This window comes from Mustela erminea, chromosome 7 (genome assembly GCF_009829155.1).
Source record: "Mustela erminea isolate mMusErm1 chromosome 7, mMusErm1.Pri, whole genome shotgun sequence".
In the NCBI taxonomy this organism is placed as follows: domain Eukaryota; kingdom Metazoa; phylum Chordata; class Mammalia; order Carnivora; family Mustelidae; genus Mustela; species Mustela erminea.
The window spans coordinates 72,888,514-72,904,346 of record NC_045620.1 but is presented as its reverse complement, the minus strand read 5'-3'; the positions used below and the strand labels follow the sequence as shown (position 1 = coordinate 72,904,346).

Genomic DNA, 15,833 nt, shown 5'->3' with positions numbered 1-15,833 from the left:
CACGTCAAGACAAACCTAGAGACTCTTCCATGTGGCCGCTCTTCTACGAAACACACACACTCGAGGCCCAGCCTTTTCCAGTATAGTTTCCACATCCAGCAGAGCTCTTCTCCCATTGCAGACTGAGGTCAGAATCTTTAGAAAAAGGAGAGCTCTACTGGCAGTTAGAAATGGCATCTGAATCTTAAATCCCAGCGCCCACACCATCAGATGAATCCAGTTTGAAGATCAATGTTTTCAATCACCATCACCTGCTATCTCACCCAGATTCCAACTGGCTCCTCAACCATGTCTTTTTGTTGTTGTTGTTTTTTATTAAGCTTCTGTCTCCTTGTATATGGTCTATTTGGGCGTTTTCTTTACATAGCTCTCTTCTTTCTTGACTGCACATTACGTGAAAACAAAAGAAATGCAGATAGTAAGTTATCATGTAACTTCTTCAACAAAAGAGTAGTAGGCAATGAAGGATATCAGCTGGCCAAGAGGAGATCTTATAAATTTCTCTCAGATATGAAGTTCTGGAAATCATATCTGGATTAAAATCCAGTACTGAGTCTATACCCTGAAAGTTATATATTCCTTTCAACAACTAAGGCTTGGGGAGATTTTACAGAAACATATTTTTATTTCTGAAATAAAATATTTCCTTCTTCAAAACACTTTGCTCCAGAGATCTCTGGGAGGTTCAGTCAGTTAAGTGTCTGCCTTCGGCTCAGGTCATGATCCCAAGGTCCTAGGATTGAGCCCCATGTAGGGCTCCCTGCTCAGTGGGGAGCCTGCTTCTCCCTCTGCCCCCTGCTTGTGCGCTCTCTCTCTCTGATAAATAAACAAATTTTTGAGATAACAAAACAATAGAACACCTTGCTCCAAACTTTAAAGTTCTTCTTTCTAAGAACATCATTCTCTCACTCACCCAGGATAAAAACTGAAGACTCAGGGTACCTGGGTGGCTCAGTGGGTTAAAACCTCGGCCTTTGGCTCAGGTCACGATCTCAGGGTCCTGGGATTGAGCCCCGAATCGGGCTCTCTGCTCAGCAGGGAGCCTGCTTCCTCCTCTCTCTCTTTGCCTGCCTCTCTGTCTACTTGTGATTTCTGTCAAATAAATGAATAAAATCTTTAAAAAAAAAAAAAAAACAAACTACAGACTCAAATGTGATTGCTAGTTCCTTGCCTCCTAAGACATTGTAAAGTCTACAATTTTATTACCCAACATAACTTCCTGCTGTCTCCTCCTATTTCTCCTCCCCTATTTCAGATCCCCTAAGATCTTCAGAATGTCTAAAATCTAAGTGACATCCAGTATTTTCTATGCTCTTCTCCAGTCCTGCCTTTCCAACCTATTTAGGGAGCAAATGACTATGTTATTTTCTTTTGCTGGGGCCTTGGCTCTTCTGCCCAGAATACCGACCTTTATGTTTTCTGTTTGCTCAACTCACATTCATTCCTCAGGCAGCAGTGCAAATGCCTCTATGCTGGAAATCCTTCTACTCTTTCCACAAATGTAATGACAACCATCACTCCCTCCTCTGAATTCCGATGTTCATAATCATGCCCCCTCTCGTTATTCATCTATAATCTATATTTTTTCTAGTAGACTATAACATCCTTGAGGGTAGAAACAATGATCAATGCAACTTCATTTTTCCATCATTTTCTGGAACATAAATAGATATTTAAAACATTAAGGTTAAAAAAAAATACATTAACATTTTAGTGCTAACACTTTAATAGATAAATTGGTCCTTGATGCTGTCTAAGTAATAAATGGTTCCACATGGGCATGGAATAAATCAGCACAGCCAGGTGATGGGATTTTACTGTTTTACATTATTGTCATTTACCTGGTCACCTTTGTCATAAATGCCCCTGGCTCTACTCTAAATGGATCAGAAAGATATAAAACCCCTCCACTGAAAATGGACACTTAAGGTCCAGACAGGCATGAAATTCAAATAGGGTAAGGCGGCAAGTAAGGAGACCTATTTCTTCTTTCACAAGTCTGGTCAATATGACCACCTTCAACAGATGAATGGATAAAGAAGATATGGTCCATATATACAATGGAGTATTACGCCTCCATCAGAAAGGGTGAATATCCAACTTTTGTATCAGCTTGGATGGGACTGGAGGAGATTATGCTGAGTGAAGTAAGTCAAGCAGAGAGAGTCAAGTATCATATGCTTTCACTTACTTGTGGAGCAGAAGGAATAACACGGAGGGCATGGAGAGATGGAGAGGAGAAGTGAGTTGGGGGAAATCGGAGGGGGAGATGAACCATGAGAGACTGTGGACTCTGAGAAACAAACGGAGGGTTTTGGAGAAGGCTGGGGGGATGGGTGAACCTGGTGGTGGGTATTATGGAGGCCACACATTGCATGGAGCACTGGATTTGGTGCATAAACAATTAATCTTGGAACACTGGAAGAAAATGAATAAATAATTAAAAAATTAAAAAAAGAAATTAGAATAAATTAATAAAAAAAAATGACTGCCTCATTAATGCATGAAGTTAGCCTGAAGCTGCTTTTTCAAGTGGAATGTTATTCAGTGCGGACCTTCAAAGTCACTACTCAAGTAGGCTGTTCACACACCTGGTTCACACCTTACATAACTTTCTTAATCCCTCAGAAACAACTGACCAATGCAACAGTAAATTAATAAATGAAATGTTTCTTTTAACAGGTCTTTGCATTCATTTGCAAGTTCAGTGAAAACTGAAAAATCAATTACAGAAATGAAATTTAAAATAAAATTGGGAGAAAAAAGAATATAAAATGGTGCACTTTTGATCAACTATAACATAAAAGCAGGAGGAATTAAAAAATAAATAAACAAAAGCTTCACTGGGCAAAAGCTATTCCTCTGGTAGCCCTGCATTCTCAATCAAAACTGCCAATGGCTATTTGAAGAAGAAAAACAGGAAACGGAGCTTTTCACAAGAAAAAAAATAATATTTGTCAAGGGCAGTTTATTACAGAATGTCATTTCCAGATGACTCCCTTGAACAGAGTAATAAAAATGATTTTAAAAATTAAATAGAGTCCTTGCAGACAAATATAAGACTTTTTGTGAAGGCAGACAATCAAGAACTGGGGCTCACCTTCAGTCAAGGATATGAACTAGAGGAAAATAAAAGCCATATAGGAAAAAAGAACATCAAAGCCCAGTGATATTCAGTAGCAAACACTGAAGGTTTAACTAGAAATATGCTTACTGTATTAATGCATCAATAATGATTTCTGAGTCTTGCTCATATTAATGCACTTTTGGCATCCTGCACCAGAACTTTCAATTCAGAGAAAATAATAAACTTTGAGAAGTTTATTTTCCTGAAAGCCAAAGAGCAACAGAGAGAGGAGGAGAGAGAGAGACAGAGACAGAGTGAGACAGAAACTTCAGAGTCTAGCAGGAAACAAAATGTTCTCTTGCAAAAGCATAATGGTTTGCTTGCAAAAAAGAAAAACATAAAAAGTTGCAAAGTAATAAATTAATATCTGCTGGAAGGACAGGGAAAACTTTAGGTCAAGTAAACTTAATCCCAGGTAGATGAACAAAATTGTGTCCCCACCCCCACAAATTCCTATTTGAAGCACTAACTCCCAGTGTGACTGTAGTCGAAGGCAGGGTCTGTGAGAAAAGTTAAGTAAGGTCTTAAAAGTGGGGTCCTAATCCCACTTGGTGCCTTCCTAAGAAGAGGAAAATCTCTTTCTCTCTCTCCCCTCACCCCTACATCAGCTATGTGAGGACACAAAGGGGAAGGTGGCCATCTGCAAGCCGGGAAGAAAGCTTGGCACCCTGGTTGTGGACATCTGAGTCTCCAGAACTATGCGAACTTTCTGTTGCTTAACCCACTCAGTCCATGACACTTTGGTGTGGCAGCCCGAGCTGACCAATACATCCAAGTGAACGGTCAACTTGATTCTATCCTTAAGAAGGAAAAAATTAGATATTTTCCACCCTTTCCATAAATGAATATTTATCAAGCCTATTCACAATCATTGTGTGAGGTGCTAGAATTTCAGTGATAAACCAAAGAGCCAAGTACCTTATCTTTGGGAGTTCAGAGTCTAGTTAGGACAAGAAAAGATAGTATTTAAATAATCAAAAAAAAATGTAATTACCAACTATGACAAAAAGCTTTAAAGAAGAACTAAAAGGACCTGTGGGGCCTAATTCAGTGTGAGTGGCCAGAGCAGGCTCCTCTGAGGAAGTAATATTTGAGGTGAAAGAGGGAAAATTAAAAAATCAGCATTAGTTGATATGACTAAAGAAAAGGAGAAAGCTAGGGCAGGACTGGCTAGAGGGAGAGCTGGCTAAGCTGGGGAAATGGGCCATGAAAAGGCCCCACATATGAGGCTTCCTTTTCCTCATGGATTTTGTCACTCAGTTTCATGTATTGAAGTATATGAAATAAAAGCTTTTGTAAAAGTATTGTCTGTGTCAGGAAAAATGAATTGCCCTTTTTAAATGTGGAGGAAAATAAAAACAGTCTTAAAATTCATCAACGATGTCCTGGGAACTCAAAGATGATGTGACCTATGAGGCAGTTGGTAGCATTTGGAGATGATGGCAAGTGAAGACAAAAACAAAATGAATTCCTTCAAGTTCCATTGCTCTTTCTGAGCTTCTTAACCCAAGTGGCCTGTGTTGTTGCCATGGGAACAAACCTCAGCAAAAGAAATCAATGAGTTAAAAATAAGAGTGAGAACGATGATAACCAACTCAATTTGCCCCAGTGTCTGACCTCTCCAGAATGTAACTCAGTATTGCTGGGGAAAGTGAGAGAAGTCATGAAGGCTCCTCCCCAGAGAGGGATCTGCTCGGCCCAACTTTCTCTCGTATGCCAAGCTACACAATTCGTATGTTCTTGCTAAGCGAATAAATAAGTTCTTGGACTTAATTCTCAGGGTCCAACTGTCTATGATTACAGGGAGCAGAGTGGGATCATGCAACGGCCTCTTCACTGAGTGAGGCAGATTTTCCTAGAAGGATCTATCAGGGAAAGCAATGATCCAAATCTAGTCCTGTTTTACACAAAGTCAGACATATATGCTCTTGGGGAACCTTTTAATTCTGTCAAACGAAGATTAAAAAGATAGCTCTGAATATACCACTGAGGCATCATTCATTTAGCATGAAGTTTTATCTATCTATTCAATTCATATACACCATTTAGGGGTATCGCTGAAAGTTGAGTTAGTTCTTTAAACCTTAATGTGAGACAGTTTCTTAGATCCTCTCCTACAGTTTTAAGGGGAGTAGGATTATTTGCAGGCACCTGGCTAATGAGATTTAAAGATATAAAATAAGAAAAGGCTGGGGAGGTGCACACTGTCTTCTTATAGTCAGTCATTTGAAAAGAGGCAGGCCCGATTCTATCCCCCAATAGCCTCAGCTTTATCTTCCCCAGTCCTGGCCCTCCTGATGCAGTCTTTAAAAAGCAATCACACGGAAGCATGTGATTTTGCATCACAGACCTACTTTGTTCATAGACCTTCTCTGAAATGTTAACTTACTTTATTTTCAGGAGCGGAACTACAGTTCCTTTTGTAAAAGTCAAAACAGGACTCATTGAAGACTCTCTTGTCTCTGCATCTGAAGCACCCAAAGAAAGAAGAGGTCTGAGGGAGAAATCAAGTCTCAGCAGTTTTATTTGCAGTTTACTGATTAACAGCAGAAAGTAAAAGTAAAATAGGGCCCTGTCTCTGTAAATGAACACCCAAGAAAGCGAAGAGGCCAGGTGCACGTTCAATAACGCAGAGCGGCAGCAATGCACGCCAGATCTGCCCCACAGCCCATTCATTTCTGTGTGCACATCACAGGATGAGAAAATGAACATTTCGTCTCAGCTCAATGACCAGAAGATATCCACGAAGGCCTCTGCTCCAGGATCAGTGTATGAAGTGCATCAAAGATAGGTCATGAAGGTAAGCAAATGGGCCCATGAACGACATGGCACACACAGATGAAAAGTGAGCATTTATTATATGTGGGGCCTGCTTCTTACTACCACTAAAATAATTCACTGCTTGTGAGAAGTCCTCAGCAGAGTACTAGATAAGGATTAAGGAGAATTACCTGATCATTTGGCTTGCCGTTGTGTTCAGTATAGCTCTGATTTCTCTTTCCCGTACCCTTGTCTTCAGAAAGCAAGCAGATGAATCAAGTCAAGCAGGCAGCTTAAGGCTTCCTTGCCATGTGGCCTGATGAGCTTCTCCTGTATCCGCTTAGAACATGATGACATTCACCCTTTAAAAACAACATTTTATTAAGGCCGAGCTATTTCTTATTATACTTGCTATATCGGTGCCCTTTAGAAAAGACACTCTAAGCTTCAGTTTTTACCCCCCCCAAATTATGTAGATAATGTTTAAACATCCTGATAAATAAACTGCACGCCAAAAATGTTTCTTTTATGGCACATTACTGTAATTTAAAAGTAAATAAATGCACGCATGCACACACATACACGAATCTTTTGTTTTCCGAGAGACTTGTAGGTTGAGAAAAAGTTCTGTATCTTGAATGTAGTGATGATCATCTAGGTTATAATTCAAAACTCATTGAACCGTACTCTCAAATGAATGGATTTTATGATATGCTCATTATACCTCAATAATGTTGATTTTACAAATGAAAGCAAAAGAGTAACTATCTTTAAAAAAAGATAGTTTCATCTCTAAGTAGGGCTTATTAATTTCAGATACATGAAAAATAACATCTACAATTATTCTCACTTGTGAACTATTAGTTGTTCCAATTTTAGGCATAATTTCAGCCATCTGTATGTTAAAATTTTAGGGAAAAAGCACATAAAAATTTGCATCCTCAGTAAAGCTCCCAAAGTGTTCTTTATCTTCCTTGAATAGGGTTTCTTCCACTTAGGAAAGGTAGATAAAGTCAAAAGTGCCTACGAGGTGCAAAATACAGTGCTTTGAGTCATGTGCAAAGTATTAAAACTGGTCCTTCCCTTAAGAATCCTGAATTTACCTTAGATATGTGTGTATGTGCCCTGGGCATACAAATAGCAAAATATTAAATAACAAATCAACTGAGTGGTACAGGCAGGAAGCATACAATGGTGTTGTTTAGAAAGGAATTATTAGTGAGTTTAGAGGAGGAGAGGCTCCATGGTGGTATGTGTACATGGGAAAAGTGGCAAAGACTACATAGGGTTGTTTTCCAGCTCTGGGAAAAACTGTGACTATGAGTGAGTGTGCAAAATTTCCCAGAATGAAGGAAAAGGGAAGGTAGAATACTGTGAGCTTAGCAAAGGGAATCAAAATAATAACATTTAATCCAGCCAAACCATATTGCATGTGCTTTGAAATTGCAACCTACATACCATTAACAAAAGGTGATGACAAAGAACAAAAATAAATTCCAAGTTTTTTATTGGATTTTATTCTGTTATTTGGTATAGTACCTCAGGGACTGAAAAGAGAACCTGTTTGTTGACTATCTTCAGAAAAAAAACTTATTTTCTAATGTTATAATGCATAATGCAAGGGATAGAGATTATTTCAGCTTTCTTTTTTTCTTATGCACCACAGAACAATCCCACAATATTAGCAAATGAATAATTTATTTAATGTAAATGTACACACCTGTTCTCAGAGTGATGCTGACACTTTTACTTATTGTTGGAGGAGGAAAGATTTATAAAACAAATCTCCACAGGTATCTGTGGTCCACAGATTTTTTTATTGTTGTTTTAATTGACAAAATCCCTTCATCTACTAGCTTACTATAGAAAATTGTTTCTTTCCTGTTTAAAAAAAAATGTACAAGAATAAGGGGTAAAATCTGTTTCTGAGGAAGTATCTCTCCTCCCCTCCAAATTAGCATCTTCTGTTATTATTTAGTTTCAAAACATATTGAGAAGTAAAACAGTGCCATATGGAGGCCAAAGCACTACTTCTTTTAATTTAATGCTAAGTTAAAGTTCACAGCTTTGTTGTGAGAACTAAATGCACTCCTAACACTGGATCCCCAAATTAGGCACACTTACCCACCCAGTGTCTCTCATAGTCAGAAGAAGCAGAAACTACCTGTGGAAAAACCAAACAACTTGTCCTGCTAGTGGGCAGCTTTACTTTAATTCTAAAAGGAAGAAGTGTTCGCTCTGAGCTGAGCAGATAACTAACAGGTATGCCTATTTTTTCTTCCCAATTTTACTAATCAGATAGTTTATTCCACTGTTCCTGAGTTGGAGTAAAGGGACAGACAGATTCTGAGTTTCTTTTATATGCAGGAAACGTGAAGAATGAGGAGTTAGTGTTCCCCATAAAATTCCCCTATTTTTTTCTTCAAACCCCATTAAACTTTTCATAGAGCCTATAGTCAAGCAGAAGTGTAGCTGCCCTCTTTGGGAGAGGGGACCAATAGTCTGTCAGAGAAATACATTAGACTGCCTCTCCATTACCAACCACTGCTCTTTAGGAATCATCCTGGGACCCCTGACACTCACTTTAGATTTTACTAAAATTGAGAAGTACAAAGTATCATCTAAATCAGCTCCAAGGCCACTCTGTACCCAAGAGTAAAAATTCATTTCCTATTCAGTTTGCCATCCCAAGCACACCATCCACATTATCCAAATTCTGCAGAGACGCTGAACGCATTCAAATAATAAAAATACGCACAAATAAGGACATTCCACTGTGAATAAAAAAACACTCTCCCATTATTAGATTCCAAGGGAGAATGGCTAAATCCCCTTGCAAGTTAAAATCCCCAAATATTCAAGTTTCAACGCCTTACTAAATCATTTTGCCCTTTGGTGTGTAGTCCAAAAACATCTAAATTTTTAAGTTAAGTCCAAGCCCCATAATTTTCAGCAAAACGTTGGTGGTGTGAAATTGAGTTTCTTTAAGCATTCTCAGAAGAGAGATGAAGTTCCTTTGGGATCCAAACTGCAATGCCAGTTCTTGGATATAGTTCGGTGTTAAACACTTCAAGGCGTGAATGGGCATGCGTGACGATGAAGCACTGCCCGCGCTATCACCAAGTCGTGGTGGCCAGCCACACCGAGTCCCAAGAGTCATCGTACCCCCAAAACCACGCTCCCAGCCACACATACTTAATGTTCAGAGGTCACAGCAAAAGGAGTTGGAGGTCTTCACGCTCTCAGCCTTGCCGAGTTACCAGTTACTGGTCGATGCCAAGACGTCTGTGGTCCCACACAGAGGCTTGACGGGAGAGGCCCGAGGTCCCCTGCAGACAGCTGCACAGTGCCCTGATCCGTGGGGCCGACTGGTCTCCGCCCGCAGTGAGCCCACCTGCAGTCCGGACGCGGCAAACCCACTGGCTCTGCGGCCGCCGCCAACCGTCGCAGCGAGCCCTTGCCTGCCTGTCCGCATCCCACTACTTTGACTGCGAAGCTGTAGCTTTCCAGAACTTGGCCCAGGATTTTGTTTTCCAGTCTCCAGAGGACAGGGCACAGCTGAGAAACCCTTGAAGCCACAGGTCAAGGCGGTGCCGCATCTTCCTTCAGGATATGGAGGTACCAGAGCCCCTCAAGGGCTGCGAGGACTGCGAGGGTGGCAGAAGGCAACGCTCTCTGCGTCACACTCGGAAACCAGTGTGAATCAGTCACTACTGGAACTGCGCAAACCGGCCACCGACGAAAACAATGCGCACAAGTGTGACTTCTTTGAGGCTCATGGCTGAAGAAACAGGCAGGTGAGAGCCATCCATGAATTGGGTGGCCTTGTGACCAAGTTGCACAAGAGGGATGTGCCCCCTCCCTGTCCCCGTCGTGTCCCCGCCTGCCCTGTCCAAGCTCCAACCCCCACGCTGTGACAAGTGCACCCTGGGAACTAAGTCTAGGCTGGCCTCCCCACAGCTGTGGGGTGACTGTGGTCATCAATGCAGTGGGTGCATATGGAGCTTATATTTGCTCTTTCAGTAAGTTGTACCAGAACATTTACTTACGCTTTATCGTTTGTACCATTTCTTCACATGAAATAGTTTGGTACCCCACCCCTCCCCTCCCCTCCCTTCCCCTTCCCTCCCCTCCAAAACAAAACAAAACAAAACAAAACAAAACAAAACAAAACACCCAGAACCTGATTCATTTTGTCTCAATGCATATACCATATTTGGAAGAAGGCAATGAATGGGGGACACTGTGTTTCCCATGCAGCATATATTTCTTAAATTTGTTAATGCCATTTCCTCCTGACATGCATGATTTTTCAATCCTGGTACTTGAGCAAGTGTGAACTCCATCTAATGACATGCTGGTTTTTAATTCTTTATTATTTTATCTATTATTTTCTTTTATCTTCTTTTCTTACCTTTTCTGTTTTTGCCACTACTTCTTGAGATAGATACCTAGACCGCATTTGGGTTAACTGCAAATCATCTTTAGCAGATTCCAGAAATTTCTATTGTTGCTTCTGAAGCTTATACTTATGGAAGTGTTTCTTAAAGTGTGGTCTCCAGACCAGCATTATCAGCATCACTGGAAATTTGCTAGAAATACAAATTATGGGCCTAATGGAAGAATCTGAATCAGAAACTTTAGAGATGAGGCCTAACAATCTGTAAGTTAGCAAGTCCTCCAGGTAATTCTGATCCATGTTCAAGTTTGAAAACCATTGCCCTCTTCTGGAAGAGGCTGACAGACTTTTTCTGTAAAAAACCCAGTGGACTATATACCTTCTCTGTCATAACTACTCAACTCTGCCACTGTGGAAAGTCACCTAATGAGTGTGGCTGTGTTCCAGTGAAATTTTGTTTACAAGAATAGCTTGTTTGACCTGTGGCTGTAGTTTGATGACTACTGCCCTAGGGGATTGAAATAGAACAATATGGCCTTGTATCCCTCAAGAAACTATGTTCCTTCCATTCTTCAATTCCATCTAGCTGTGAAACCCGTTCTTTTTGGGCATAATACCACCCAGAATAATTCAATCATCTTGAAATGTATCCACTGATTTTTTATAATTATTCATTCATTCATATGTATATATACATGCATATATATATCTACACACACACACACACACCACACACACACACACACACACACACACACACACACACATATATATATACACATATACATATATAGCTGAGTTAAAGAGATAAGATTAATTACGCCCAACAGTTTTTCCTTGGCTCTGAATATATGACAGGATTTGGAACAGTCCTCTGGCATTGACTTTAAACTAGATTTTGTGAACTATAAATCATAGAATTATAAGAACTTGGCTTTCTTAATGCTTAAATGTAACAAATATTTTATACCCACTAATACCAAGGACACAAATGAAGATTCTCTCTTTTCTCTAATATAATCTTTGCCACAGATTTATGTCTGTTAAGAAGAGTCCAGCCTATGAATTAAACTGTGGTCACACATAACCTATTAGAGGCCTATCCAGGCCACCTATGGCAGAGCTAAAAATCTTTGCTCAGGCAACTCTGGTGATTCCCATTTATTTTTGCTGAGAACATGCATATGAGCCATGTGCTTTTGCTGGAACTATCTTGCTTTTGCTAGACCCTTTTGTGTCCTTGGCTAAGGCCTACACACTCTTATGCAATTAAACAAACCTTAGTCTAGCATGCAATGTGAGGGCAAGTGGTAACAGCTAAAAATTGATAATAAGCCTCTAAAAGCCCCTAAGGTCAGAACATTATTTTGACATATGCTAGCCCAGGGTCCAAAGATACCGTCATGATTGCACCAAAATCTTCTTTAATATACTTTTCCTTCAGAATTCTAGTCCTTATTCTTAATGTCCCTAGCTAATGCACCAAATGTTGAAGCCTCTTAGGAGACTTAATAAATAGCTTCCATCCTCCCTACTCAAGTTCTAAACACATGGAAAATTAATGTAGAGAGTAACTATCCACCTTATTGCTCATAAATGCAGGGTCAGAAAAATTAGCTTGGGTGTCAGAGTCCAGTGGGCTTTCTAACATTGATCCCCAGAACTGGGTAGAGTTAGACAAAGTCTTGATACCTGAAGACTGGGGAAGACCTTCCTATGCTTACACCCTTTGCCCACCGAGATGGAGCCTCCCCCTGGTGGAGCAAGAGGCACAGGCTCCCTCTAGTCCACTCCTCCAAAAGAAGGTCGCTCATTCCTGAGCTAAGATAGCCCTTTTCTTCCCAAATTTACCCAACAACTAAGTCACTTCATGCCATCTGTAGCAGAATGAGTAAAAGGATAAAGAATAGAAGGAGTTAAGTCTGTTGAACTCCTTCCCCGTGGCGGGGGAGGGGGAGTGATCAGGAATGAGCAGTAAATATCTCATCTTAACAGAAGTTAGTTAGGCAAGGAATATGTATATGAGACACTGCTCATTGTCAACCATCAGTGTAATTGTCAAACATAACTTCCAAATTTTCCCTGTGAAATGAACCCTGATTTTACGTGTAGGATGATGAGGTGTTTTGATCTTAGAAAGAGAAACTCCTATGCTGGCCAAAACAATGGTTCAAATCAGTCACAACATTCCTATTCCACTTAAATTGAAATTGGTCTAGGGGTGGGCAAAGACCTTCTAGGCAATGAAAAGTAAGATAATATTTTTACCCCTTGAGGACTTTCTTCTCTGATAAAAATTAAAATATTAATAGGAAGGTTTTGTTCCCAGTCCTTCTTTCTTGATGTGGCTGCTTGGAAGGCATCAATTATATCTTGAAAATCAGGACAAAGTCTGAGATTTTAAGCTGAATTATACCTGAAATGATTAATACTATTGATTGACTTATTATTACCAAACTCCATAGTGAGTCTTCTGTCACTTCTGCCCGAAGCATTCCTGATACAAATGAAAAGAATATCTTCAACTACTTAGACCCAATTGTTGTTCAGTTTACTATCTCTAGTCTTGACTGAAAAGTCCATAAACAAATTATGTCTTGAAACATTAATTAGAGAGTTTGAGCCTCTTTATTTGAAATACTGAATCCCCATTTTAAATTTCTTGCAAATTGGGGCATAATTTAAATATAGTGATTGGTACTAATGCTAAATGTACAGTTTGATGAATTTTTACAGATGAGTAAACCCATGTACCTTTATCCCTACCCAAATAAAGAATTTTGTCATGACCCCTAGGAATACCCATCATTTATGCTTCTGTTCAATCTTGGCCCTGCAACCAGAGGCAACTGCTGTTCTTATTTCTAGTAATAGATTCATTTGCCTATTTTAAAATTTCATAGAAAATAAATCATTCATTATGTACTCTTTTGTGTCTCGATCCCCACAAGCGGCATAATGTTTTTGAGATCCATCCATTTTGTACTTATCTATATTTGTGAAAAGTATTCCATTGTACGAGTGTATTACAATTTACTTGTCTATACATTTACCTGTTGATGAACACTTGTTTTTTTTTTCTTTTCTTTCTTTTTTTTCCTTTGCTGTCACAACTAAAACTCCTACTAGCAAATGTGAAACAGTGTTTTTGTGGACATATGTTTACATTTCTCTTGGGTAAGTAGCTAAGAGTAGAATGCTACTCATAGCATTTGTGAATGTTTAACTTTATAAGAAAATGTCAAGATGCTTTCCAACATGATTGTTTTATTCTACTCTTTTCAGCACTGTATGAGAGTATCTTCTGATATTTCGTATCATCGGTCATTTGAATATTATTCATTCTGGAGGGTGTGCAGTGACATTTCCTTGTTATTTAATATGTATTCCTCAGATGACAAAACATGTGCATTTTTCATATGTTTACTGGCCACTTATAAATCTGTTATGAAGGGTCTATTCAATCTATTCAAAGAATATCACAAACCTTCTAGTGTCTAGGCTTTCCTAAGAAAGGCCACGTGAGGTGAGAACGGAAAAACCTGGAGTCCACCAATCAGAGGTTTGTTTCCAGAGCATTTCCATCTCTTTTGAACAACTGCCATGTAATTTGGACTAAATCAGGCTCTGCTGTTTCTGTAAATATTTCCTTGTTTCATCAAGAATACTTCCTGTTGGCTTTTATTTAATAGCTAATTATTAGAAAAATTATTTTGGACCAAAACATCTATGGTTGCTTTGCCTATCTTAACATATAGTCAGGATGAAAACTCTCCCTAATGCCAAGAATGTGACAGACCAGGAACTTAAGTGTAACATATGATCTGTGCATAACTAAAATTTATTAAAATCATCAGCATCAAATATTAATCATGAGCACACTACCCACAGGGCTTTCTATATTAGGCAATGAAGATAAATACTTATGAGACATGGTTTCTACTCTTAAAGGCCTGACAAGCTCTTCTGGGTGACAGGATCCATACATAAAATGATAAGTAAAAATGCAAGGCAAAGTGCCAAGAGAGTGTTTGAGGCAATGAGTGCTGCAGAATTTCAGAGAATGAAAAGAATCACTGTAAGAGAGAACATTTATTGCAGGCTTTATGGAGCTTGAATTCAGTTTGCCTTGCCTAGGTACAGAGAAGCAAATAGGTCATCCCAGATGAGGAGGATACAGTTACGGAAGAAGTAAAGTCAAATAGATAAAATCATATATGATTTTCTGAGGGGCAATGAGGAATCTATTTTGACTAGCACAGGTAATATGTTAGACAATAGAGGGAGGACAACTTGAAGCTTGACTGCACACGATTTTCTACATCAAGGTGATTAGGTTGATCCTTAAGCTTAGACAACAGGAGTAAGTTTGGATTAAGAGGATGTCAGTGGGAACGGTCAGTTCAGGAAGAAAACTAGTGGAATGCGTTAGTGAGAGGGTATTATTATAATGATGTGGCTCTGATTGTGCCATTATCCATCTCACTGTCTCTATTTTTATATCTATGTCTACATCTATACCTGTAAACATACACGCATGTGTATAATTTTACCTTTTTCCCCCATTAAATACTAACATTTGGTCCAAAGGTTGCTCTTTTATTTTTACGAAGCTGAACCATAGCAACAATAAGGTACTAAGAAAAAACATAGGTATTCAATGTGTTTGAATATTGTCTAATACTGCTGCAGTTGAAAACTGTAGAAACAATGCCTTCTGAGGCTGACTACTCTAGTGAAAAAAACAAATACTCCTCCAGTGAATACATTTCAGTGAACACCAGTCTCCTGGGAACAAGCAGAAAAACCATATCCTTAGTACTAGGTTTCAGTTGGCTACCTGACACACTCCTCTGAATTAATACATCTCACCATCTTCCCAATACTAATGCAACCATGCAGGTGTGTTTGTGTGGGTTTTAATACTACGAGAATGCCTTCAGCTCAGGTGGTTTGGCTCTAGGATAGACAGGAAGGTGGCCCAAATGAATGAATATAGTAAGAATCAAGCCAACACTTAAGAGTGGTTGAAAACACAACTGAAAGTTAATGGATATTGTGAATAAATAAACAGGCAATGACAATCACTCCAGCATCTCCAGGGCCTCTGAGTTTGTCTGTGCATTCAAACTGGAGGAAGATTATTGTGTTCTTATATGTAGCACCTCTCACTAGTACTGATGGCAAAATGAATGCAAAAATTAAAGGGACAGTCAGTGCACTGACGAAAGTATTAAAGCAAGACACATTTCATTTCCAATTCAAAACAAATTTTTATGCTTCGCACTTATAGTTAGGGTATGATTTTTTTAATAAATGTTCACATCATATGTATATCTGATTTTAGGCTACACAGGGTACTTTATGTATGCCTAAGATCATCAATAATAAATCTATGGATCATCAGTTTGTTTTATGAATGAGAAAAACATTCACACAGAGAGTTAATGACTCATCAAGGTTATATGGTCATTTAACAAAATTATATTAAAATAGATAATGCAGACTGTGGATTTTAACATATCTCCATAGGACTCTTTCTCAGTC

At 39.2% G+C, this 15,833-nt stretch overlaps 1 long non-coding RNA gene across 1 annotated transcript; it reads right to left on the bottom strand.

Moving 5' to 3' along the window:
- Positions 1 to 204: 204 nt before the first annotated feature.
- LOC116596526 lies at positions 205 to 6,243 on the bottom strand. The gene is made up of 3 exons (XR_004288158.1): positions 6,079 to 6,243; positions 5,517 to 5,595; positions 205 to 383 (listed from the first exon to the last, which is right to left on the bottom strand). It is a non-coding gene; the product is annotated as an uncharacterized LOC116596526 (long non-coding RNA).
- Positions 6,244 to 15,833: the final 9,590 nt, after the last annotated feature.